Source organism: Bufo bufo, chromosome 1 (genome assembly GCF_905171765.1).
Source record: "Bufo bufo chromosome 1, aBufBuf1.1, whole genome shotgun sequence".
Classification (NCBI taxonomy): domain Eukaryota; kingdom Metazoa; phylum Chordata; class Amphibia; order Anura; family Bufonidae; genus Bufo; species Bufo bufo.
In genome coordinates this window covers 141,892,655-141,918,377 of record NC_053389.1, presented here as the reverse complement: position 1 = coordinate 141,918,377, position 25,723 = coordinate 141,892,655, and the positions used below count along the sequence as shown (strand labels likewise).

Sequence of the window (25,723 nt, the reverse complement as noted above, 5' to 3'; positions counted from 1 at the left end):
TTGTGAGGCAAGGTAACAAAAAAATTTATGTTTTGGCACCGTTTTTATTTTTACAGCGTTTACCTGAGGGATTAGGTCATGTGACTTTTTTATAGAGCAGATCGTTACGCACGTGGCAATACCTAATAAGTCTACTTTTTCTTATTTATTTAAGTTTTACACAATAATAGCATTTTTCACCTGAGTGGTTAGGTCATGTGATATTTTTATACAGCTGTTTGTTACAGACGTGGCGATACCTAATTTTTTTTTTTCACTTTAGCACAATAATAGCAGTTTTGAAGCAAAAAATTATCATATATTAGTGTCTCCATAGTCTGAGAGCCATAGCTTTTTTATTTTTTGACCAATTCTCTTAGGTCGGGTCTCATTTTTTGAGGGATGAGGCGACGGTCTGACTGGTACTATTTTGGGGGGCATACGCCTTTTTGATCACTTGCTGTTGCAATTTTTGTGATGTAATGTGACAAAAATGGCTTTTTTTTTTACACTTTTTTTTTTTTTACGGTGTTCATCTGAGTGGTTAGGTCATGTAATATTTTTATAGAGCTGTTTGTTACGGACATGGCGATACCTAATATGTATATTTTTTTTATGTATTTCACTTTAGCACAATAATAGCAGTTTTGAAAAAAAAAAAATGATGTTTTAGTGACTCCATGTTCTGAGAGCTATAGTTTTTTGAATTTTTGGGCGATTGTCTTAGGTAGGGGCTCATCTTTTGCGGGATGAGGTGACAGTTTCATTGATACCATTTTGGGGGGCATACGCCTTTTTGATCACTTGGTGTTGCACTTTTTGTGATGTAAGATGACAAAAATAGCTTTTTTTTTTTACACTGTTTTTATATTTTTTTTTTATGGTGTTTATCGGACAGGGTGGATCATGTGATATATTTATAGAGCCGGTCATTATGGACGCGGCGATACCTAATATGTGTGGGTTTTGGTTTTTTCTTCTGTTTTTTTATTATAAAATAAGGGGAATGGGGCATTTTTTTTCTTTTTTACTTTATTAATTTTATTAATACCCCCTTTTTTTTTTTTTTTACGACATTCACTTTTGGGGGTCTGATCCCCTCTGCAATGCATTACAGTACATCTGTATTGTAATGCATTGCCTGTTGGTGTATGACACTGAGTCATACACTAACCGGTTGCCTAGGAGACCCAGCCTGAGGCCGAATCTCCTCGGCACCCGTAGTAGGCAGTTCCCGATGCCGTGCAAGGCATTGGGCAGCCTCTGCACGGCATCAGCCTGCCTTGTGTCGCATCGAGTCCCCGCCACAGCAGTGCGGGGACTCGATGCGATCGTTCACCTGACCGCGGTATAGAAGGGGTTAATCCGCGGACCGCGGCATAGAAGGGGTTAATCCGCCGGCATCGGCTTTTACAGCGATGCCGGCGGATACAGCAGGGGCCCAGCTACCACGGACTGCCGGGCCTCTTACGTCAAATTGCGGGAACTCAGTGGTTTCCATGACGTAACAGTACGTCAAAGGTCGGAAAGAGGTTAAAGGGGTTGTTCGAGTTATTTTTTTTGTTCTATGTTCCTAACTTGCCAAATGTAACAGCTTTCCAATTAACTCACTTTATCTGCAGTGGCTGGTTTCTCAGATTTGACTGAGGGTCACATGTCCTGTGATGTCAGCTTGTCTCCCTGCTCTGATAAAGTTTGTTTACAAGCCTGTAAACCAGATGTCACTGTGCTGGCCACGCCCCCCTTCACTGCTCTCTCCTAGGATTATTAACCCCTTCAGCTGCACAGACTGGGTAGCAGCAGGCAGTGACAATTCTGGGCACAGGAGCGAACAGACTAGAGAGAGCATTGCACAAGAAGGTAGGGGGAAGATCCTGTGTGTATTAGCAGTGTCATTATACAGCTGGGACTTGTAGTTCTACACTTACAAGTTGCTGTTGATTCTCCCAGCACTCAGGGAAGCTCTTGTATTCACTCCCTTGGCAGAGCAGGGGGGGGGGGGGCAGAGACTGTTTTTATTGCATGTAAACAAAGGGCAGGGAAATGAGGAAATATATACGGTATATATATTTTGCATAAAACTTGCTTAGCTTAGTTATATATTGCTGCCCATCAGATTTTCAGTGCTATATATTTTTTTTTTCATAACTTGGACAACACCTTTAAGGGGTTAAAGAGGACCTGTTGCCAATACCAAAAAAGTGAGATATATTCTAGTTGGCATAATTTCACTTATAAATATGTCCCCCCCATTCTGCTGTAATGTCCTCTAAGATTTTTGGCACCACACAAGTGTTAAGTGCCACAGAGGTCTGGCTAGTTACTTCTCTTCTTTGCTAGGGGAGGTTTCTCCCCGTTGTGACGATCACGAAGCCTCCCGATGCTGTGCGATCTTGTGAGAACTGGGACTTGACAAGAGACCACACTGTACTAAAGCTTCCGATGGGGCAGAGTCTCACTCAGGTCGGAGTGAGACGCTGTTGCAGAGAAGAACCCGACCGCTGCAGAGAGGGCGCTTCTATGTGGCCGCACCTCACTCTAAACTGAGCGCATTGCGCAAACACGGCCACCGCTCCATTCACTTTTATGTGACTGCCAGAGATAGCTGAAGTGGGATCCACACCTATTGGACACCGGTGGCATATCCTGGCGATATGTAACTAACATCCAAGATGAGACAACTCTTAATATGCAAATGAGGCCTTTGATGCAATGTAGTCAACCCCTTCCTCTCTGCTTTGACACTGCCTGGCCCTGTCAACCAATGCAGCGAGAGAACGGTTGGTTTCAAACAGCAGAGACCTGCGGCTAATTAACGCAACCGGCAATAATGCCAATCACAGTAATTAAAGCCTTTAGATACTGTGATCAAGTGAGATCACGGCATCAAAAGGGTCAAAAACCTGGAAGCCTCGGTGAAGAGGCTGAGAGCATTGAAGCTGCAATTCTTACTTTGGTCACCAGGTGGCAGGTCAACATAAGAAATAAGCAATAGTCAGTAATAAAGGCATTTAAAAAATCCATGATTGTTCAAAATAAAAAATAAATGCATATACGAGCTTCAAAATCATTACAAAAAAGTAAAAAAAAAAAAAAAACTTAAAATCACCCCCCTAGAATAAAAAAATAAATACATAAATAACAAAAAATAAAACATCATGGGTATCACCGCGACCGAAAACACACCTACTATTAAAATATTTAAAAAAAATTCCAATACGGCGAATGGTGTAAAGGAAAAAATTATCAAAATGGTCAATTTGACATTTTTTCATTGCTTCTCTAAGGCTACTTTCACACTAGCAGCAGGATGGATCCCACAGGCTGTTCACCCAATCTGTAGTTTTTATTGATACCATTTTATTAATTTTTTTTCGGGTAGGGGTATATTCACACTAGTGGCAGGATGGATCCAATAGGCTGTTCACCCTGTCTGATCCATCCTGCCGCTATTTCGCCGTGCCGCCTGACTGCCGCTCTGTCCCCATTGACTAGAATTCGGATGGGGGGGCAAGGCCGCAGGACTAAAAGTACTGCATGTCTGACTTTTTAGTCCGGCGGCCTCTCACCGCGCACTACTGTGCTGGGCTGGAGCTCCGCCCCGTCACCATTATAGTCAATTGCGACGGAGCGGCAGTCCGGCGGCACGGCGAAATAGCGGCAGGACGGATCCAACAGGGTGAACAGCCTGTCGGATCCGTCCTGCCGCTAGTGTGAAAGTACCCTTACCCCAAAAAAAAATATTATAAAATGGAATAATGGTATCAATAAAAAATACAGATTGTCCCGCAAAAATGAGCCTCCACACAGCTCAGTAGATATAACTTAAAAAAAAATGTTATAGGGGTGAAAATATGGTGGTGATCTAAAAAAAATAATAATTTTACTATGTGAACAGAAATATAAAAAAGTTATGGCTCAAGGAAGAAAAATGAAAACGCAAAAACGAAAAACCTCTGGTATCCCAAGGGTTAAGTACCCATCCACTCAACATTACACCTGGCTGACACACCACTAACAGCCTGATATTAAAGGCTTTGCTGCTTTGAAGTGTTTAAAGCCACTTTCAAAGGAGTAAATCCTTATAAACAGAACAACGCCTGGGCCTTTCCCCCTCCCAAAAAAATAAAACCGTAACCCATGTAGCTAAATGTAAGGTTCCAGGCAATAGAATAGGCAGACTCCACTGTAGTCAGCACTTTCCTTCAATTTCTGATACCTTGTTATGTAGGAAGCTAGATCTCAGACATCGTGGATTTAACACTGGACTTTCCTTCTAGGCCCCTCAGTAACCACCAGCACTCCAGCTGTGCTGAAACTACAATTCCCAGAATTCACAGCAGCTGCAGTGCCGAAAGTTGTTGAACCCTGTCCTAGGCCTATAAAAATCCTGCCACGAATTTATTTATTTTTTTGCCTAGCTATGAAAGTGATGGTAGATACAGTGATGCTTGAAAATTTGTTAAATCCAATATCATGAACAGTCCTCCATGTGCAGGGGAGTCCTCTCCTGCATAACGGAAACCGGACGGATCCCTTATGCAGCACATAGACTTCTATTATGACGGAAGGAATAACGGAATGCCTCCAAAGGTATTCCGTTATGCATTCCGTCATAGAATTGCGTTATGGTCCGTGGTAACTAAATCCATAATGCAATTCATCTTTTACCAGTAAACAAAGCGTGAACGAATTTCAAAATATGAAATTCGCTCATCTCCAGTTATGATATTGGATAACCCATTTCACCCTTCTGAATTTTCTATATTGCTGCATAAATGTGACCTAAAACTACATTAGATTTTATTAGTCTGATTAGTCTTAAGAGTCAGAAATATTAGACTTGGTCATTTATTTATTGAGGAAAATGACCCAATATCACAAGTCTGAGCCAGTAAGTAGTTAGTGAGCCTTTAGGATCAGCAGAGAATTTGAAGGTGAAATCAACAGGATGAGAATCAGGTGCGAGTATGTGAAAGAGGATCTCTCACCCCCGAATGCAGTGCAATCTGAAAGCACTATGTTGGGGATCTTTCACACGAAGAGTCCCTTGCGACGATCACGCTCTGTGTGATAGAGGAATTGTGCCGTCTGGATCATGATATTGGATCATTTCCCTCAATAAATAAATGAAGAAGACTAATATTTATGAATCTAATTTAGTTTTAGGTCAAATTTATGCAGAAATATAGAAAATTCTGAAGGGTTCACCCACTTTCAAGCACCACAGTAGATAACCTTATATTTTAATACTCTTAAAGAGGACCTTTCACTACTGTATAAACTAAAAACTAACTATATCAGTGGGCAGAGCGGCGCCTAGGGGTCCCCCTGCACTTACTAGTATGTCTGGGCGCCGCTTCGTTCGCCCGGTATAGGCTCCGGTGTCTGCGCTCCCTCTGACTGATTTTTTTTGTATGAGGCGTGTCCCTTTCTGCAGCGCTGGCCAATCGCAGCGCACAGCTCATAGCCGGCTATGAGCTGTGCGCTGCGATTGGCCAGCGCTGCAGCAAGGGACACGCCTCATACAAAAAAATCAGTCAGAGGGAGCGCAGACACCGGAGCCTATACCGGGCGAACGAAGCGGCGCCCAGACATACTAGTAAGGGCAGGGGGACCCCTAGGCGCCGCTCTGCCCACTGATATAGTTAGTTTTTAGTTTATACAGTAGTGAAAGGTCCTCTTTAAGAGTTGTCTTGCTTTTCTTTTCTTTTAACCACTTCCCATCTGGGCCATTTGCCCCCTTCCTGACCAGGCCTAATTTTGCAAAACTGACATATCTCACTTTATGTGGTAATAACTTTGGAACGCCTTTACTTATCCAAGTCATTCAGAGATTGTTTTCTCGTGACACATTGTACTTCATGACAGTCATAAATTTGAGTCAATATATTTCACCTTTATTTATGAAGAAATCCCAAATTTACCAAAAATTTTGAAAAATTCGCAATTTTCTAAATTTCAATTTCTCTGCTTTTAAAACAGAAAGTGATACCTCATAAAATAGTTATTACTTAACATTCCCCATATGTCTACTTTATGTTAGCATCATTTTGAAAATGTCATTTTATTTTTTTAGGATGTTAGAAGGCTTAGAAGTTTAGAAGCAATTCTTGAAATTTTTAAGAAAATTGTCAAAACCCACTTTTCAAGAACCAGTTCAGGTCTGAAGTCACTTTGTGGGGCCTACATAGTGGATACCCCCATTAATGACCCCATTGCAGAAACTACACCCCTCAAGTTACTTAAAACTGATTTTTACAAATGTTAACCCTTTAGGCGTTCCACAAGAATTAAAGGAAAATGGAGATCAAATTTTTACATTTCACTTTTTTGGCAGATTTTCCATTTTAATCCAATTTTTTCTTTAACACATCGATGGTTAACAGCCAAACAAAACTCAATATTTATTACCCAGATTCTGCGGTTTACAGAAACACCCCACATGTGGTCATAAACTGCTGTATGGGCACACGGCAGGGCGCAGAAGAAAAGGAACTCCACATGGTTTTTAGATGCCATGTCCCATTTGAAGCCCCCCTGATGCACCCTTACAGTAGAAACTCCCAAGAAGTGATCCCATTTTGGAAACTAGGGGATAAGGTGCCAGTTTTATTGGTACTATTTTTGGGTACATATGATTTTTTGATCATTCATTATAACAACACTTTATGGGGCAAGGTGACCAAAAAAATTGGCTGTTTTAGCACAGTTTTTATTTATTTATTTTTACAGCGTTCACCTGAGGGGTTCGGTCAAGTGACATTTTTATAGAGCAGATTGTTACGGACGTGGCGATACCTAGTATGTATACTTTTTCTTATTTATTAAAGTTTTACACAATAGCAGCATTTTTGAAACAAAAAAATTATGTTTTAATGTGTCCATGTTCTGAGAGCTATAGTTTTTTTATTTTTTGAGAGATTTTCTTATGTAGGGGCTCATTTTTTGCGGGATGAGGTGACAGTTTTATTAGTACCATTTTGTGGGACATACGCCTTTTTGATCACTTGGTGTTGCACTTTTTGTGATGTAAGGTGACAAAAATTTCTTGTTTTGACATTTTATATATTTTTTTTACGGTGTTCATCCGAGGGGTTAGGTCATGTGATATTTTTATAGAGCTTCTTTTTTACGGACGCGGCAATACCTAATATGTATACTTTTTTAAAATTTATTTTACTTTAACACAATAATAGCATTTTTGAAACCAAAAAAATGATGTTTTAGTGTCTCCATGTTCTAAGAGCTATATAATTTTTTTTTTTGAGATTTTCTTATGTAGGGGCTCATTTTTTGCGGGATGAGGTGACTGTTTTATTGGTACCATTTTGTGGGACATACGCCTTTTTGATCACTTGGTGTTGCACTTTTTGTGATGTAAGGTGACAAAAATGGCTTTTTTGGCATTTATTTGTAATTTTTATGGCGTTTATTGGACTAGGTCGATTATGTAATATATTTATAGAGCCGACCGTCACGGACGCGGCAATACCAAATATGTCTATTTTATAAAAAAAATAATCTATTTTAAAAAATTTATTTTTATTCCTTACTTGGGAATTTTTTTATTTTTTTTACATGTGAAACCCCTTTTTTATTTTATTTTTTTAACACTTTATTTTTTTATTTTACACTTTTCATCCCCCATAAGGTCATACAAGACCTCTGGGGGACATTTACTTCACTTTTTCTTTTTCACTGTTGATTTCTCCTGTAACTGGGGCTGACATAGTAACCCCAGTTACAGGAGAAATGCACCCCCCAGAGAGGCTGTACAGCATAATTCAGCGATGTACAGCCTCAGTGCAGGGCTGATCGAGGTCTGTGAAAGACCTCACACAGCTCCTGCACTCTTCGGTCCCGAACAGGAAGCGCATATCGCTTCCTGCACTGTATACACAGCGCTCGGTGAGCGATGTGTATACAGCGATCTAGAAAGCAGGGACACCTGGGCACTGTCCCTGCCTTCTCTCTGGGTTGCCCTGCTGCCACTGACAGCGGGCAACCCCATCAGCAGCTACACGATTAGCGTGCAGCTGCAGTTTCTGAACGGACGTTCTGGAACGTCCATTCAGAAATAGAAAACCACCTCCCGGACGTTTATAGTCTATGGGCGGACGGGAAATGGTTAAAAAAGGCTTAAAACTGTGTAAAATAATAAGTCATATTCACCCCCCCAATCCCATTCCAACCCTTCCTGGTCCCGTTCACACAGGTAAGGCTACTTTCACACTAGCGTTTTCAATTCCGCTATTGAGATCCGTCATAGGATCTCAATAGAGAGGAAAACACTTCTGTTTTGTCCCCATTCATTGTCAATGGGGACAAAACTGAACTGAATGAAACGGAATGCCCCAAAATCCATTCTGTTCCGTTTAGTTGCGCTCCCATTGCATACAGAATAACGCTGCAAGCAGCGGTTTTCTGTCCGCGATGTGATGCGGAGCAAGACGGATCCGTCCTGACACACAATGTAAGTCAATGGGGACAGATCAGTTTTCTCTGACACAATAGAAACTGGATCCATCCCCCATTGACTTTCAATGGTGTTTAAGACTGATCCGTCATGGCTATAGAAGACATAATGCAACTGGATCTGTTCATGACGGATGCATGCGGTTGTATTATTGTAACGGAAGCGTTTTTGCAGATCCATGACGGAACCGCAAAAAACACTAGTGTGAAAGTAGCCTAATATGAGAATTGAGCCAATCTTTTCAGGTGACCCGGGAACTTTTGAATGGGAGTGGGGCAGCATCAGTAAGGGGAATATTTTATACTATTCTGAGCCTTTATTTAAAAATGTACCATAACTGGACAACCCGTTTATATTTTTATAGCATTCATGCTTTATATGAAATATGGTAAAAAGGATGGTAGAGGATTACAAAAAATAAAATAGAAAATAGATCGCTGCCACAAAAGGCTACTTTCAATAGTGTTTTTTGCATGGCATCTGTGAGTCCAGAGTCCCTCAGTCATCAGTGGAGTAAAGGAGAACTATGGGCTAGTAACAAGCCGTGACATGTCGGCCTGCTCCAGCTTATGTGCACAACTACCACATATTACATTAAACTCTCTTAATACGAGCACTGAGGTCAGGATTTAGAAGAAATGCTAAGCAATAACTGGTATTTCTGTGCCCAGAGGTCGCGCTACATTTTGTCTGGAAGAGTAAAAATACTCCTCTTACCATTTTTGAGGAGTATTTTCAGCCAATGAGGAGTACGAAAGTTACAGGAATTCAAATAGTTAATACGAAGGCCTACATAACATTAAGGGGTTGCTATTTATGCAGGGAAACCATTACTAGTATCTAGAACTGTCTTCCATGCATAAATGGCAAATTTAGACAATTTTTTATTCAGCTGAGGTCACTGTTGCTCTGAGGGGGTCGGCACCACTGAGGTCACTGTTGCTCTGAGGGGGTCGGCACCACTGAGGTCACTGTTGCTCTGAGGGGGTCGGCACCACTGAGGTCACTGTTGCGCTGAGGGGGTCGGCACCGCTGAGGTCACTGTTGCGCTGAGGGGGTCGGCACCGCTGAGGTCACTGTTGCTCTGAGGGGGTCGGCACCACTGAGGTCACTGTTGCGCTGAGGGGGTCGGCACCACTGAGGTCACTGTTGCGCTGAGGGGGTCGGCACCACTGAGGTCACTGTTGCAGTGATTTTATGAGGTTTAAAGGGTTTGTCCTAAGATCGATATTTAAAGAGGACCCCGCACCTCTCCGGATTTCTCTGTTTTGGAAACTACTTGCACCCGCCATGTAATAACAATCCTGGAGCATCTATTCTTATGACTTTATGTTGCACCATTCCTCTTATTTCTGCTATTAGTTATGAATAACTTGCTAGCAGTTTGCAGTGAAGGTCCAGATGGGGGTGTCACTGCACAGCCTGATATTTAATCAGTGCTGTCAACTGGTAACCCCCCGCTGGACCTTTATTGCAGACTACTCGCAATTTGTTCATAAGTTCTATTAGGAATAATAGAGGAATGGTACAATATAGAGTCACAAGAATTGATTCCCCAGAGTTGTTATTGCATGGCAAATGCAAGTCGTTACTAAAACAGACGTGTCCCCTTCAAGTACATGATCGCTGGGGGCCCCACCTTGGTTACCATGTTCTAGTGTTCTCTGGGTTAAGTATGGATAGGTAAATAGTGTTGATCTTGGGACAATCCCTTAAATATTTGCTGCTGTTTCTGTGCCGCTGGTCACTGGGGTTTGCCATCCATCACGTGGCCAATGCTGCCCACCAAAGTTACGTCCTTGTAGATGAGCTCTCAGGTGGGCATGTCGGTGCCACCAGGGCTGTTGGTAGACTCTGAAGAGACCTGAGGCACTGGCAGAGCAGGACACAGGCACAATGGATGGTGGTGCATGCTGGTGCCAAGGGCACAAACGAAAGACCTGGGCACATACCTCTGGTGCCAGGTGCTCGCACCGCCACAGTCACATGTTGTGGATCTGGATGATGACATCATGCAGTGATAACCACTAGGCTCGCCTGTAGATCTAGGGAGCAGCAATCTTCGGCACTCCAGCTGCTGTGAAACTACAACACCCAGCATGCACACTTGCTCAGTTGTTCTTGTAACTCCTAAAGAAGTGAAAGGAGGATACTGGGAGTTGTAGTTTCAGCACAGCTGGAGTGCCGGAGGTTGCTGATCCCTGATCTAGAGGCTGTCATTTTGTGTTATGCTTGATCTTGCTATAAAGAGGAGTTCGTCTTCCATGACCCATTGCATCTCAAGCCACCAGATAATGCCACAAAATTGCCACCACATCACCGCTGTGGTTATTGGATTATACAGAGGGACTGTATGTCCTGGAGGCTGTAAATGGCCACATGCAGTCCTTGTATCACCATGTGCCGCCATGCGGTGCCGCATTACAGAAGAAATCCTTATAGCAAACAATATCCCTAGTTCAGCGTCTGATGGAACATGCTGCAATGAATTATCCTTGATGGATTCATAGGAAAGCTGACAGGTGACCTAGGTAGAGGTCTACAGGTGACAGGTCAGTCCATTATGGAGGTTTCTTGTTGGCATGTCCAGCGCTGAGACCCCCGCTGACTTCTATAAGCAGGAGTCTGAAGCGCTCAGCCACTTTTCCTCACTGCTAAGCGCGGTAGTGAAGACGGTCCCCTAGACCTTCTATTGAGGCCGTCTTCAGTACCGCACTCAGCAGGGAGGAGAGACGGCGCTCGGCGGAGGCTTCAGACTCATCATTATAGAGAAAAACAAGGCGCTCAGACCACCACTAAATTTCACAGCAAGGCCACTTACCCCGCCAGTGAGGATCGCGCGCCTCCTTCCTCACTTCAGAGCGGTGTGCCATAAGCTCCGGCAGCCGCTCAAACTGACCAATAACAAAGCTCCTCACTGTAAGGAGCCTTGTTATTGGTTGTTTCAGGCAGCAGCAGCATCGGTGCGCTGCCTGTGCCGTTCACAGCGCTCACTGCGCTGTTGAATGGCAGGGAAAAGTCTAAGGCGTATCGGTACGCCTTAGACTTTTTCCAGGGAGTAAAATGTCTATGACACTTGTACAGGCGTTATTGCGACCTCTGATGGGCCCCATTGTATTCGCCCGCCTGGTATGCTAATTTTAGCATCGGAGCAATGAGGAGGAGACTGAGTCTTTCTCCGTGGGCATCTCCTTCTCCCTGGCTGTAGTGCTGTCCAATCGCAGCGGAGAGCGTCCCAGCCAGGGAGAGGGTGAGGTTTTTTTTTTCTCCCTTAGGAGCCAGAACCTGGGATTTATTCACCCTGATAGATCTCTATTAGGGTGAATAGGACTTTACACTGTCCCTGCTGCCATGTGCATAGTACACACAGCAGCAGGGAGCTGACTATGGCAGCCAGGGCTTCAGTAGCGTCCTGGCTGCCATGGTAACCGATCGGAGCTCCAGGATTACACCGCTGAGGCCCCAATCAGAAGCTGCCACTGCACCACCAATGAGAAGGAGAGGGGACCCTGTGGCCACAGCCATCAATGATTTTAATACTGGAGGGGTTGAGGGGGGCACACTGTGCCACCAATGATAATTGACCTTTAATACAGGAGGCGGGTGCCGGTAGCAGATCAGCGGCAGTTAACCCCTCAGGTGCCGCACCTGAGGGGTTAACTGCCGCTGATCGCAGCTCCCTGTCAGAGGCAGGGTGCCGGCTATGTGATTCTGCTGCCGGCACCTGCCTCCTATATTAAAAGTTAAAGACGACATTTCATGGGTTTGGACTTTGTTAAGTTAGCAGGCTACACAGAGCGGCGCCCAGGGATCTACCTGCACTTACTACTATTCCTGGGCGTCGCTCCATTGGCCGCTGTGCCCCTATTACCGTCTCCTGCTCTGTTTGCTATATACTACTATCAGAGCAATGGGGAGGACACATCAGCTTCTCTCCTGGGCGTTCCTTCTCCCTTGGACAGCGCTACAGCCAGGGAGAAGGAACGCCCAGGAGAGAAGCTGATGTCTCCTCCCCATCACTCCGATAGTAGTAATTAGCATACGGAGCAGAAGACGGTAACTGGGGCACAGCGGGCAAATGGAGCGGAGCACAGGAATAATAGTAAGTGCAGGGAGATCCCTGGGCGCCGCTCTATGTAGCCGGCTACTTAAAAGTCCGGACCCATGAAAGGTCCTCCTATCATTGGTGGTGCAGTGCGCCCGACCCTCTGTTTTTATTGGCAGCGCGGCACAGGGGGAGGGAAAGACTGCTTCCTTCTCCCCTGTGCTGCTGAACCCCTGTGCTGCTGGAACATGAGCCTGCTGACAGCAGCACGGCATGCTCTTTGATACTAGACTGTGCAGCTGCGCAGCCAAGTATCGAAAAAATGGAAATCCCGATATCGTATCGATACCGGGAGAAAATTATCGATTGGGTATCGAAATTTCGATACCCGCATCAACCCTACTTGGTATTACACTTTTTGTGATGTAAGGTGACAAAAAATGGCTTTTTTGACACCGTTTTTATTTTTTAAGGTGTTCACAAGAGAGGTTAGGTCATGTGATATTTTTTATAACGCAGGTCGTTACGGACGTGGCGATATGTATACTTTTTATTTATTTCAGTTTTACACAATAATATTTTTTAAACAAAATTTTTTTTTTTAAAAATCATGTTTTAGTGTCTCCATAGTTTTTTTTTATCTTTTGGGCGATTGTCTTAGGTAGGGTATCATTTTTGCAGGATGAGATGATGGTTTGCTTGGTACTATTTTGGGGTGCATATGACTTTTTGATCGCTTGCTATTACACACTTTGTGATGTAAGGTGCCAAAAAAATGGCTTTTTTGACACCGTTTTTATTTTATCTTTTTTTACGGTGCTCACCTGAGGGGTTAGGTCATGTGGTAATTTTAAAGAGCAGGTTGTTACGGACGTGGCGATACCTAATATGTCTACTTTTTTAATTTATTTTTTTACATTTAACACAATAAAAGCATTTTTGAAACCCAAAAAATCATGTTTTACTGTCTCCATAGTCTTAGAGCCATAGTTTTTTTTATTTTTTGGGCGACTGTCTTAGATAGGGGCTCATTTTTTGCGGGATGAGGTGGCGGTTAGATTGGTACTATTTTGGGGGGCATATGCCTTTTTGATCGCTTTTTTTTTAGCACAGTTTTTATTTTATTTTTTTGATGGTGTTCACCTGAGGAGGGTCATGTGATATTTTATAGAGCTGGTCGATATGGACGCGGCGATGCCCAATATGTCTACTTTTCTTTTTTTTCCACTATTTGTACTAACTGTAAAACTTAATTTTTTTTAACTTCTTTTTTCACTTTATTTTTTGTTCTACTCTGGGACTTCAACTTTTGGGGGTCTGATCCCCTTTACAATGCATCACAATACTTCTGTATTGTGATGCATTGGCTATAAGTGTATTACAGACTGTAATACACTTACAGCCTTCCTGCATGTGAGATCCAGGGGGCTGGATCTCACAGGCTGTGACGGAAGGCAGCCACGATGCCTAAAGAAGGCATCGGGCTGCCTTCCCTGTCATCGGGTCCCCGTCACAGCAGTGAGGGGACCCAATGGCCACCCCGCACTCGGCAGGATCCCGTACGTGCAGCGGTCAGCGGTGACCGCGGCAGTGTGAGGGTTAATGTGCCGGCATCAGTGTTTTCACCGATGCCAGCGCATACAGCAGGGGTCTGGCTATCAGTGACTGCCAGAACCCTGCCGCTGATCGGGCGGGCGCAGCTTCTGCACCCGCCCGATCAGCCCACCGTACATGTACTGCGCGGGTCCTTAAGAGGTTAATGGTAAAGACAGTATCGGGGAGTAAGCAAGGGGAAAATTAGTTCAATTAATCATGAAGATCTGCACCATCTCACATTGTTATCTTATTTTTATACTAATGGTCTTATGTTCACTCTATACATTATTTATTTAATATTGATCCCTAAATAATACTTTGCTGCAATTTTAAAGAAAAGTGGCGAAGGTGAATCCTTTGTTTAAGGCTACTTTCACACTAGTGTTTTTTGTGGATCCATCATGGATCTGCAAAAACGCTTCAGTTACAATATTACAACCGCATGCATCCGTCATGAACGGATCCGGTCTTCTATAGCAATGAAGGATCCGTCATGAACACCATTGAAAGTCAATAGGGGACGGATCAGTTTTCTATTGTGTCAGAGAAAACGGATTCGTCCCCATTGACTTACATTGTGTGTCAGGACGGATCTGTTTGGCTCTGCTTCGTCAGGCGGACAGCAAAAAGCTGCTGGCCTCCAGAGAGGAATGGTGACTGATCGGAGGCAAACTGATGCATTCTGAGCTGATCCATTTCCATTCAAAATGCATTAGGGCAAAACTGAGCAGTTTTGGACCGCTTGTGAGAGCCCTGAACGGACAAGATTCTCTCTTAAATGTGTCCCTCTCCTATAGGTTACTGTCGGATATTGGGGGATAATGCTCTCAAAATATGCCAGTATCGTTAAAGTACACTGCTCAAAAAAATAAAGGGAACACTTAAACAACACAATGTAACTCCAAGTCAATCACACTTCTGTGAAATCAAACTGTCCACTTAGGAAGCAACACTGAGTGACAATCAATTTCACATTCTGTTGTGCAAATGGGATAGACAACAGGTGGAAATTATAGGCAATTAGCAAGACACCCCCAATAAAGGAGAGGTTCTGCAGGTGGTCACCACAGACCACTTCTCAGTTCCTATGCTTCCTGGCTGATGTTTTGGTCACTTTTGAATGCTGGCGGTGCTTTCACTCTAGTGGTAGCATGAGACGGAGTCTACAACCCACACAAGTGGCTCAGGTAGTGCAGCTTATCCAGGATGGCACATCAATGCGAGCTGTGGCAAGAAGGTTTGCGGTGTCTGTCAGCGTAGTGTCCAGAGCATGGAGGCGCTACCAGGAGACAGGCCAGTACATCAGGAGATGTGGAGGAGGCCGTAGGAGGGCAACAACCCAGCAGCAGGACTGCTACCTCCGCCTTTGTGCAAGGAGGAACAGGAGGAGCACTGCCAGAGCCCTGCAAAATGACCTCCAGCAGGCCACAAATGTGCATGTGTCTGCTCAAACGGTCAGAAACAGACTCCATGAGGGTGATATGAGGGCCCGACGTCCACAGGTGGGGGTTGTGCTTATAGCCCAACAGCGTGCAGGACGTTTGGCATTTGCCAGAGAACACCAAGATTGGCAAATTCGCCACTGGCGCCCTGTGCTCTTCACAGATGAAAGCAGGTTCACACTGAGCACATGTGACAGACGTGACAGAGTCTTGAGACGCCGTGGAGAACGTTCTGCTGCCTGCAACATCCTCCAGCATGACCGGTTTGGCATGGGGTCAGTAATGGTGTGGGGTGGCATTTCTTTGGAGGCCCGCACAGCCCTCCATGGGCTCGCCAGAGGTAGCCTGACTGCCATTAGGTACTGAGATGAGATCCTCAGACCCCTTGTGAGACCATATGCTTTTGCGGTTGGCCCTGGGTTCCTCCTAATGCAAGACAATGCTAGACCTCATGTGGCTGGAGTGTGTCAGCAGTTCCTGCAAGACGAAGGCATTGATGCTATGGACTGGCCCGCCTGTTCCCCAGACCTGAATCCAATTGAGCACATCTGGGACATCATGTCTAGCTCTATCCACCAACGTCACGTTGTACCACAGACTGTCCAGGAGTTGGCAGATGCATTAGTCCAGGTCTGGGAGGAGATCCCTCAGGAGACCGTCCGTCACCTCATCAGGAGCATGCACAGGCGTTGTAGGGAGGTCATACAGGCACGTGGAGGCCACACACACTACTGAGCCTCATTTTGACTTGTTTTAAGGACATTACATCAAAGTTGGATCAGCCTGTAGTGTGTTTTTCCACTTTAATTTTGAGTGTGACTCCAAATCCGGACCTCCATGGGTTGCAAAATTTGATTTCAATTTTTTTATTTTTGTGTGATTTTGTTGTCAGCACATTCAACTATGTAAAGAACAAAGTATTTCAGAAGAATATTTAATTAACTCAGATCTAGGATGTGTTATTTTTGTGTTCCCTTTATTTTTTTGAGCAGTGTATTTGTCTCACCTTCTGATGTTGTATATCATATGGTCCACTGCACCGTACAATTGTCTCCTTATTGGTTTGTTGTTGATTCTGGAACAGCGTACTTCTTTCTGCAGTTTTGACCCTTCTGTATGCTTTATGTAAAACTCTTTTAGGATAACCACGAGCTAAAAACCTTTGATATAGTAATTCACTTTCACTAGTCAAAGTTTCTCTTTGCTCGTAAATACTGCCCTACCGGAATCCCTCTCTTGAGGGTTGGTGGATGGCAGCTTTGCCTGTGCAGAAGACTATTGCTTGAAGTAGACCTCCTATATACCTCTGTCAGTATACTCCCATCAGGCTGCAGGGTGAGTCAGATCAAGAAAGTTCAGCTTTCTTTCATCTATCTCAGCTGGAAATTTAAGACCTATTGTATTATTATTGATGATTGTTACAAATTGTAGGAAATCATCTTTAGTGCCTTCCCAAAAAATTAAAATATCATCAATATAACGACCCCAAAATGTGACGTGCTTAGTGAAATTACTGTGTTCCTCTGTGAAGATAGATAGAGTGTACACGTGGTGATGTTCGGGGATACGCATGTAAGTTTTTTTTTGTCCGGCCGACATCTGCGCCAGATCAGGCTGTTGGATTTCCGAAATAAAGATGTGAACATAAAGACAAAATTTATCAGACAACACGACATTTGATAAATGTGGCATAAAGTGCTCCAATGCAGAGTAAGGCAAAACGGACTTCAAATATTCCCCTCATGATAAATTCTGCGTCCCACCACCCACCCCATAACTGGGCACAGCTTCTGAGGACTGGGCCGCCCATAGGACAGACAACTCCTTTAGGTACCTGCCCACGCTGCGGCTTCTGCGCAGATTCTCGTGCGCAGAGTGATACAAATCTCATGTACACTTCACTTTTTCTTTCCATGTAAAAATTGACCTGCTGTGTGGATCTTGAAATCTGCAGCACGTCAACTGTTTGTCCAATATTTACAACGCAGGGGCGAGATCTAATGCAAAATCGCATAACGTGTTTAACACGTGCGGAAGCACATAGAACTGCGCACGGAAATTCATGAATTTTTCTTTGTAAACCTGCACCCATGTGTAGTAACCCTAAGGGCTCATGCACACAAACATTTTTTGCGTTCTGTATACGGACCATATTTTGATTCCGTATATTTCAATGGGTCCGCAAAAGATTCGGACAGCACTCTGTGTGCTGTCCGCATCTGTTGCTCCGTTCCGTGACCCCGCAAAAATTATGATTCATGTCCTATTCTTGTCCGTTTTGCGGACAAGAATAGGCATCTCTATAGTGGGCCTCCTGTTCAGTTCCGCAAATTGCGGAAGGCACATGGGTGGCATCCGTTTTTTGCGGATCCGCAGTTAGCGGACCGCAAAAAACTGCATGGTCGTGAGCATGAGCCCTAAGTGTCCATTCACACGTCTGTGGAATGGGTCCGCATCCGTTCCGCAATATCCAGAACGGGTGCAGATCCATTAATTCTCAATGGCACAGGAATGGATGCGGAGAGCACACTATGTGCTCTCCGCATCCGCATTTCCGGAGCGCGGCCCCGATCTTCAGGTCCGCAGCTCCGGAAAAAAAATAGAACATGTCCTATTCTTGTCTGCAATTGCGGATAAGAAAAGGTAGTTCTATGGGGGTGCCGGACGGGTGTATTGCGGATCCGCAATGCACCACGGACATTGCGGGACAGCGTCTCTTCAAAGTAATCTGTCTACTACTAAGTGCAAAGAGGAACCCCACCCGTCTTTTCTTTTTTTCACGTTATATAGGTTAGGCCGCCTATCATCCTTTAAGGGTCCCTTAAAGAATGATAGGCGGCCTAACCTATATAACAGGTGGGTGGGGTTCCTCTTTGCACTTAGTAGTAGACAGATTACTTTGAAGAGACGCTGTCCCTGATTGTATTCCCATTTTCCCAGCATAATTACTACACACAGTGCGTGTCGGGCCAGGACGACTAGTGTTACATGGGCTAATTGTTCTGTTCCCTTGGCACCTGCGGCATGGCATTCTCTCCTGTTCTGTGATACCCGCAGTGGAGGGTCTGTCACTTTATAAATCTGATCTCACAAATGATATGCTCGGTTATATCCAGGAAGGACATACAGCAGATGGTGCTTAGATTGGTGAGTACAGCATGGAGGAGGAATACACATGAAAGGCAATGACAGCTTCTGCAGCACGTGTTCAAGGTGCAGCCTTGCTCATGCTGGGAGTTGTAGTTTTACACCATAGGGTGGAGAGCACATGACACTATAAACGAGGCTATGCCTATCTCCATCTCTCACACATCACTAGTGCTGGACTCAGTCACAGTGTGGGGCAGTAGTGACAAAGGTGAAGGGGGGTCCACGGCCACGAGCCTGTGACCACACAACAGAAACCTGGCCTCATACATGAAAGCAGTTGTCAACACACAAAAATACCAAATGTGAGCTGGTGACAGGTGGCTCTTTAAGAGAGGGGGAGGGGCAGACAGTACCAGGCAGGCTTTAGGAAGCAGCATAGTCGCACTTGCACAGGAGAGAACACTCGCTCCCAAGGCTGCTTGTGGGGTGGGGGCATTATATATAGGCATGAGTGATCATAGATCCAAAGTTGATTAGTTAAAAAACTTTATTGTTAATGCTGTTTCCGTACAGCATTAAAATGTATTGGCTCTGCGGGGCCAAACTTCGCCTCTCCCAAAGTCGCGTGAGACTTCGGCGAACTACTTCGGTATTCCTATCTGCTTATTGAAAAACTGTTTATAACAGGAATTCGAGGTGGGCTCTGGTACCGGCTGGGACCTCGGCAGCAAAGCAACTTTGGATTCCAAATTTAAACTGTTTTTAAATACGCAGATAGGAATAGCGAAGTAATTCTCCGAAGTCTCACGCGACTGCGGGCAAGATGAATTGTGCCAATAAATTATGGGGGCATTATAGACACTGGGGGCAATAGGTCAGGCATTATTTATACTAGGGGGTATTATATACACTGATGGCACCCGGGTGGGGGGGGGGGCGGCTTAATAAATTCTAAGGGTACTGCAGAGGTTTGCCAAAAAAGCCAAATGAAATTCATCCGTTTTAAAAAAAAAGCACACAGTATCGCTATGAAATCCGCAGAGGAACAGCGCGCCGGGGCTCACTGTACCCGGTGCTGTCAGACAAATCCCCACTGACTGCAATGAAATCAGTTTCCAGCATAAATGCCGGATTTTGGCTGGACAATACTGTGACAATGACGGATCTCAATAGCGGAAAGGGAAAGCGCAGATGTGAAAGTAGCAGTTGGGGGAGCTATAGGACACACATAACCATTATATACAGGAGGTGGGTGCGTATGGCACATGAGACACCTAGTTATAGCTAGGGATGACTTGGACAATTAGGGCAGGGCTTGACAAATTTCCTTGGAATCTAGGAGCCAGCTAAAAAAGTTAGGAGCCAGGCGGAGCCGCGTCATAAAATCTATATTGCGATATAATTTTAAGCATGTATATCGCAATATATCGTTTTCTATATTTGGGGGGGGGGGGGGGGGGGGGGGGGGGGGGGTGTTCAAACTTTTTTTTTTTTTACTTTATTTAATAACTATTAGCCTCCTTAAGGGCTCTATTAGGGTGAATAGGACTTTACACTCTCCCTGCTGTCCTGTGCTTTGTGCACACAACAGCAGGGAGCTGACCATGGCAGCCAGCCTCTGATCAGCCCCCCCCAGCCTCTGATCAGCCCCTCCAGCCTCCCTCTTATCAGCCCCTCCAGCCTCCCTCTTATCAGCCCCTCCAGCCTCCCTCTTATCAGCCCCTCCAGCCTCCCTCTTATCAGCCCCTCCAGCCTCCCTCTTATCAGCCCCTCCAGCCTCCCTCTTATCAGCCCCTCCAGCCTCCCTCTTATCAGCCCCTCCAGCCTCCCTCTTATCAGCCCCTCCAGCCTCCCTCTTATCAGCCCCTCCAGCCTCCCTCTTATCAGCCCCTCCAGCCTCCCTCTTATCAGCCCCCCCCCCCCCCCTCTTATCAGCCCCCTCTGGTAACAAACCCACCCTGCCTCCCTCCCCAGTATTAATCATTGGTGGCAGTGGCCACAGGGTCCCCCCCCCCCCATATCATTGGTGGCAGTGGGCAGTTCCGATCGGAGTCCCAGCAGTGTAATGCTGGGGCTCCGATCGGTTACCATGGCAGCCAGGAGTCACGCTACTGAAGTCCTGGCTGCGATGGTATGTTAGTGAGCAGCATTATACTCACGTGCGCCGTGATCGCCGGGAGCTCCTTCTTCTCATAGGTCTGTGCGGCGCATTGTTAATGCTATAAGCATAGCAATGAGCCGCACAGACAGAAGAAAGAGCGCCCGGCGGCCACGGCGCACGCGAGTATAATGCTGCTCACTAACATACCATCGCAGCCAGGACTTCAGTAGCGTGACTCCTGGCTGCCATGGTAACCGATCGGAGCCCCAGCATTACACTGCTGGGACTCCGATCGGAACTGCCCACTGCCACCAATGCAGAGAGTCGAGACTGAAGAACCCGGCCCCCGACCTCTGACAGGACGCTGTGATCCGCGCGAATAACCCCTCAACTGAGGGGTTAATCGCGCGGATCACAGCGTGCAGTCATAGGGGCCGGGATATGGCCGACACATTCATTGGTGGCGCAGTGGCCACAGTCCCTCCCCTCCTCCTCCTACCCTGTTCTTAGTGGCCAGCGGCAGCCGCGCACAGTGGGGAGGGAGGGACTCCTCTCCTCCACTGTGCCGCTCAGGAAACCATGGTGCGCGCCGAGAGCGCATCTTTGAAAACGGGCTGACAAATACCCAAGCGCCAGGACCAAATTCCTGGTCGCCATGGCGACCTGGCGCCCGGGATTTGTCGAGCCCTGAATTAGGGGCATTATAACTAGAATTAGGGTACATATAGCTGTTGGGGACGGCATGACATAGGATATAAATAGACAAATTATATTATATTTTATATATATATATATATATTACATAGTATAGCTCCATATAATACACAACTAGCTATGGAATATACATATAACTTATCAATAGGAGGATCTTGTACAACATAAAAAGATGATAATAATAAAACCCGTACAGCAGTATGGAGGAGCAGTAGTGCAGTCTAGGACAGTTGGGGGGTGATATAGAAGACACCTATGACATATATAGGGGATATAATAAGACACATATAGAGGAGAAGTAGTGCAGTCTCGGACAGTTGGGGTGATATAGAAGACACCTATGACTAGGGCTGCAACGATTAATCAACGTTATCGATAATATTCGATAACGGGATTCGTTGTCAACTAATCCAGTTATCGAATAATCGTCCGATTCGTTGCTATACGGGCGGGAGCGGGCGGTCAGGCGCTATGCCTTCTGGTCCTTGAACTTTAAATCACTGCATCTTTATTACCTTACAATGAAGCTCCAGTAACAGGCAGAGCGGGCGGCGGCGTAACGTCACTTACTCACGTGATGCGCAGGCTCCGCCTGCTTCATTCATGAAGTGGGTGGAGCAGGCGCGTCATGTGAGTAAGTGACGTTACGCCGCCGCCCGCTCTGCCTGTTACTGGAGCTTCATTGTACGGTAATAAAGATGCGGTGATTTAAAGTAAAAGTTACTGCCGGTTAAGGAATACTGCTGTGAGCAGCGGGGCCAGGGCTGTTATGGGGAGGGGGATCTGTGGATGGCACTGTTATGGGGAGAGGGATCTGTGGATGACACATATAGCAGAAGATGCTATATAGTGTCATCCATAGATCCCCCCCCCCCATAGCAGGGTCATCCTCAGATCCCCCCCCCCCCATTACAGTGTCAGCCACAGATCCCCCCCCATAACAGTGTCATCCACAGATCCCCCCCATAACAGTGTCATCCACAGATCCCCCCCCCATGACAGTGTCATCCACAGATCCCCCCCCCCCCCATAACAGTGTCATCCACAGATCCCCCCCCCCCATAACAGTGTCATCCACAGATCCCCCCCCATAACAGTGTCATCCACAGATCCCCCCCATAACAGTGTCATCCACAGATCCCCCCCCATAACAGTGTCATCCACAGATCCCCCCCCATAACAGTGTCATCCACAGATCCTCCCCATAACAGTGTCATCCACAGATCCCCCCCCATAACAGTGTCATCCACAGATCCCCCCCCATAACAGTGTCATCCACAGATCCCCCCCCATAACAGTGTCATCCACAGATCCCCCCCCATAACAGTGTCATCCACAGATCCCCCCCCATAACAGTGTTATCCACAGATCCCCCCCCATAACAGTGTCATCCACAGATCCCCCCCCATAACAGTGTCATCCACAGATCCCCCCCCATAACAGTGTCATCCACAGATCCCCCCCCCCCCCATAACAGTGTCATCCACAGATCCCCCCCCCCCATAACAGTGTCATCCACAGATCCCCCCCCCCATAACAGTGTCATCCACAGATCCCCCCCCCCATAACAGTGTCATCCACAGATCCCCCCCCCCATAACAGTGTCATCCACAGATCCCCCCCCCATAACAGTGTCATCCACAGATTCCCCCCCCCCCCCCCCATTACAGTGCCCTCCACAGATCCCCCATAACAGTGCCATCCACAATTTGTTTTAATATGGCCTTTGAACATAATCTTTCAAGTAAAATCATAGTCTATAATAAGACATATAGAGGAGCAGTAGTGCAGTCTCGGACAGTTGGGGTGATATAGAATATACACATGACTATTATATATAGGGGATATAATAAGACACATATAGAGGAGCAGTAGTGCAGTCTCGGACAGTTGGGGTAATATAGAATACACATGACTATTATATATAGGGGATATAAGCAGACACGTATAGAGGAGCAGTAGTGCAGTCTAGGACAGCTGGGGGTGATACAGAATATACACATGACATATATAGGGGATATAATAAGACACGTATAGAGGAGCAGTAGTGCAGTCTAGGACAGCTGGGGGTGATACAGAATATATAGGGGATATAATAAGACACGTATAGAGGAGCAGTAGTGCAGTCTCGGACAGCTGGGGTGATACAGAATACACATGACTATTATATATAGGGGATATAATAAGACACATATAGAGGAGCAGTAGTGCAGTCTCGGACAGTTGGGGGTGATACAGAATACACATGACTATTATATATAGGGGATATAAGATACGTATAGAGGAGAAGTAGTGCAGTCTAGGACAGCTGGGGGTGATACAGAATATACACATGGCTATTATATATAGGGGATATAATAAGACACGTATAGAGGAGCAGTAGTGCAGTCTCGGACAGCTGGGGTGATACAGAATACACATGACTATTATATATAGGGGATATAATAAGACACATATAGAGGAGCAGTAGTGCAGTCTCGGACAGTTGGGGGTGATATAGAATATATAGGGGATATAATAAGACACGTATAGAGGAGCAGTAGTGCAGTCTCGGACAGTTGGGGGTGATATAGAATATATAGGGGATATAATAAGACACGTATAGAGGAGCAGTAGTGCAGCCTGTGTCACAGTCCGGGCTGACAGCTATGTGGCTGCTGATGCTCGCAGTCAGGAGGATGCTCCTCAGTGACACGGCCAGTGCAGACACACCGCTCCTGACACCCGGGCCTTGTCTCTGCAGCAGGCGGGGGCGGGGCCTGACATCTCCCACACTCCGCTCACCAACAGCTATGGCCCTGAGGTAAAGTGTACCCATGGGGCACCGAGCGCAAGGCAGGGAAGTAGCGGGACAAGTAGCAGGCCATACTTACTGCACGCACATCACCAAGTCCGGGAGCCTCCGCCGCCACCGCACAACATTCCCAGCTGCATCCTTCACCTACACCGGATCCACATTCTGGGAATAGAGATCCCTCCGCCCATTGCCCGTGCACGGGAGCTCGGTGATTCGCCCAACGCTAGCCGTTGGGTGTGTTGCGATCACGTCACTAACGTCAGTGTGTAGCCATGCTCCGTGCAGAAAAAAAATAGTCCGTGTGGTGAGATCTTGAGTGATGTTCCCCGGACTGAACTCCCAGTATAACAGCGTGTATAGGAGCGAAGTATGGGATAGTTAGGGAAAGCTGTGTGTGTGGCTATGCACACGTCTGTCACTCATCATGGCCAAACCCTATCCTCACAAATTACCATAATGACACGTTTGGGGGAATTTTTATTACCAGATTTTGTCATCATCCTTGTTCCCTTCATTTAACCTAATCTTGTCTTCAAGCATCGATTGGGAAACTATAGACTGGGGCGAAGGCAATTCTGCCAGTTCTGTGATGAAACCTTAATGTCCTTCAAGCCAAAAAGATCTCCCACCCGGCCTTGTCTGCCAGGATTTTTTTTAATCTTTGAACAATTGAGGCATTTAAAAAAAAAAATCTGAAATCCTATTATGCCATTTTGGGGTTAATAGAGAAGGGTCCCCTGTTCAAAAATGTCTTTTTGATTTGCTTTGTGAGGACTTGATATTTTTGGGACAAGTTGTTCTTTCTAATGACTTCATTTACTATTCCATCCCCTGTGATGGGGGGCTAAAAAAAAATTCCAAATGGGGTGGAATTGGGGAAAAAAAAACTTGATTTTGCCACAGTTTTATGGGTTTTGTTGTTACGTCGTTCCGCTATGCGGCAAAACAGACTTGTTCCCTTTGTTCTCAGGGTCACTAAGATTACACAGATCTCACAACATCGTTTTTCTTGTTTTAATACTTAAAAAAAATAAAAACATTGGAAAAATGTATATTTTATTTTTTTGCATCCCCTTATTCTGACCCCATAACTTTTTTAAATTAGCATCTACAGAGCTGTGTGAGAATACATTTTTTGTTTAGAAATCTGCCGTTTTTATTGATTCTATTTTGGAGTGTGTGTGATTTTTTTGGACACTTTTTATATTCAATTTTTTTGCGAAGTGAAGCAATGAAAAAGTGGCAAATCAGCCATTTGATTTTTTTTTTTTTATTTCACCGTAGGAGATAAATACATTTATATTTTAATAGTATGAGCATTTTGGGACACGGTGGTGCTGATGAAGTTTATTGTTTATTTTTTTTAAAAACGTTTGTTTCCCACTTTTTTTAAAGTCCTCCTAGGGATCACTTATCCCATAGACTGCATTGATTTACCATTGAGTTTCATTATGTTCCTACGGAGCCCTGCTGCAGGCAG

The 25,723-nt window shown here is 45.4% G+C and overlaps 1 protein-coding gene across 1 annotated transcript in view; it reads right to left on the bottom strand.

Moving 5' to 3' along the window:
- LOC120999190 (zinc finger protein 569-like) overlaps window positions 1-24,396 on the bottom strand; it is a 73,523-nt gene extending 49,127 nt beyond the window's left edge. The window contains exon 1 of the mRNA XM_040430065.1: window positions 24,320-24,396. The gene's annotated coding sequence lies outside the window, so the exon portion shown is untranslated. The remainder of the gene's footprint in view (window positions 1-24,319) is intronic.
- Between the last annotated feature and the right edge of the window lie 1,327 nt (window positions 24,397-25,723).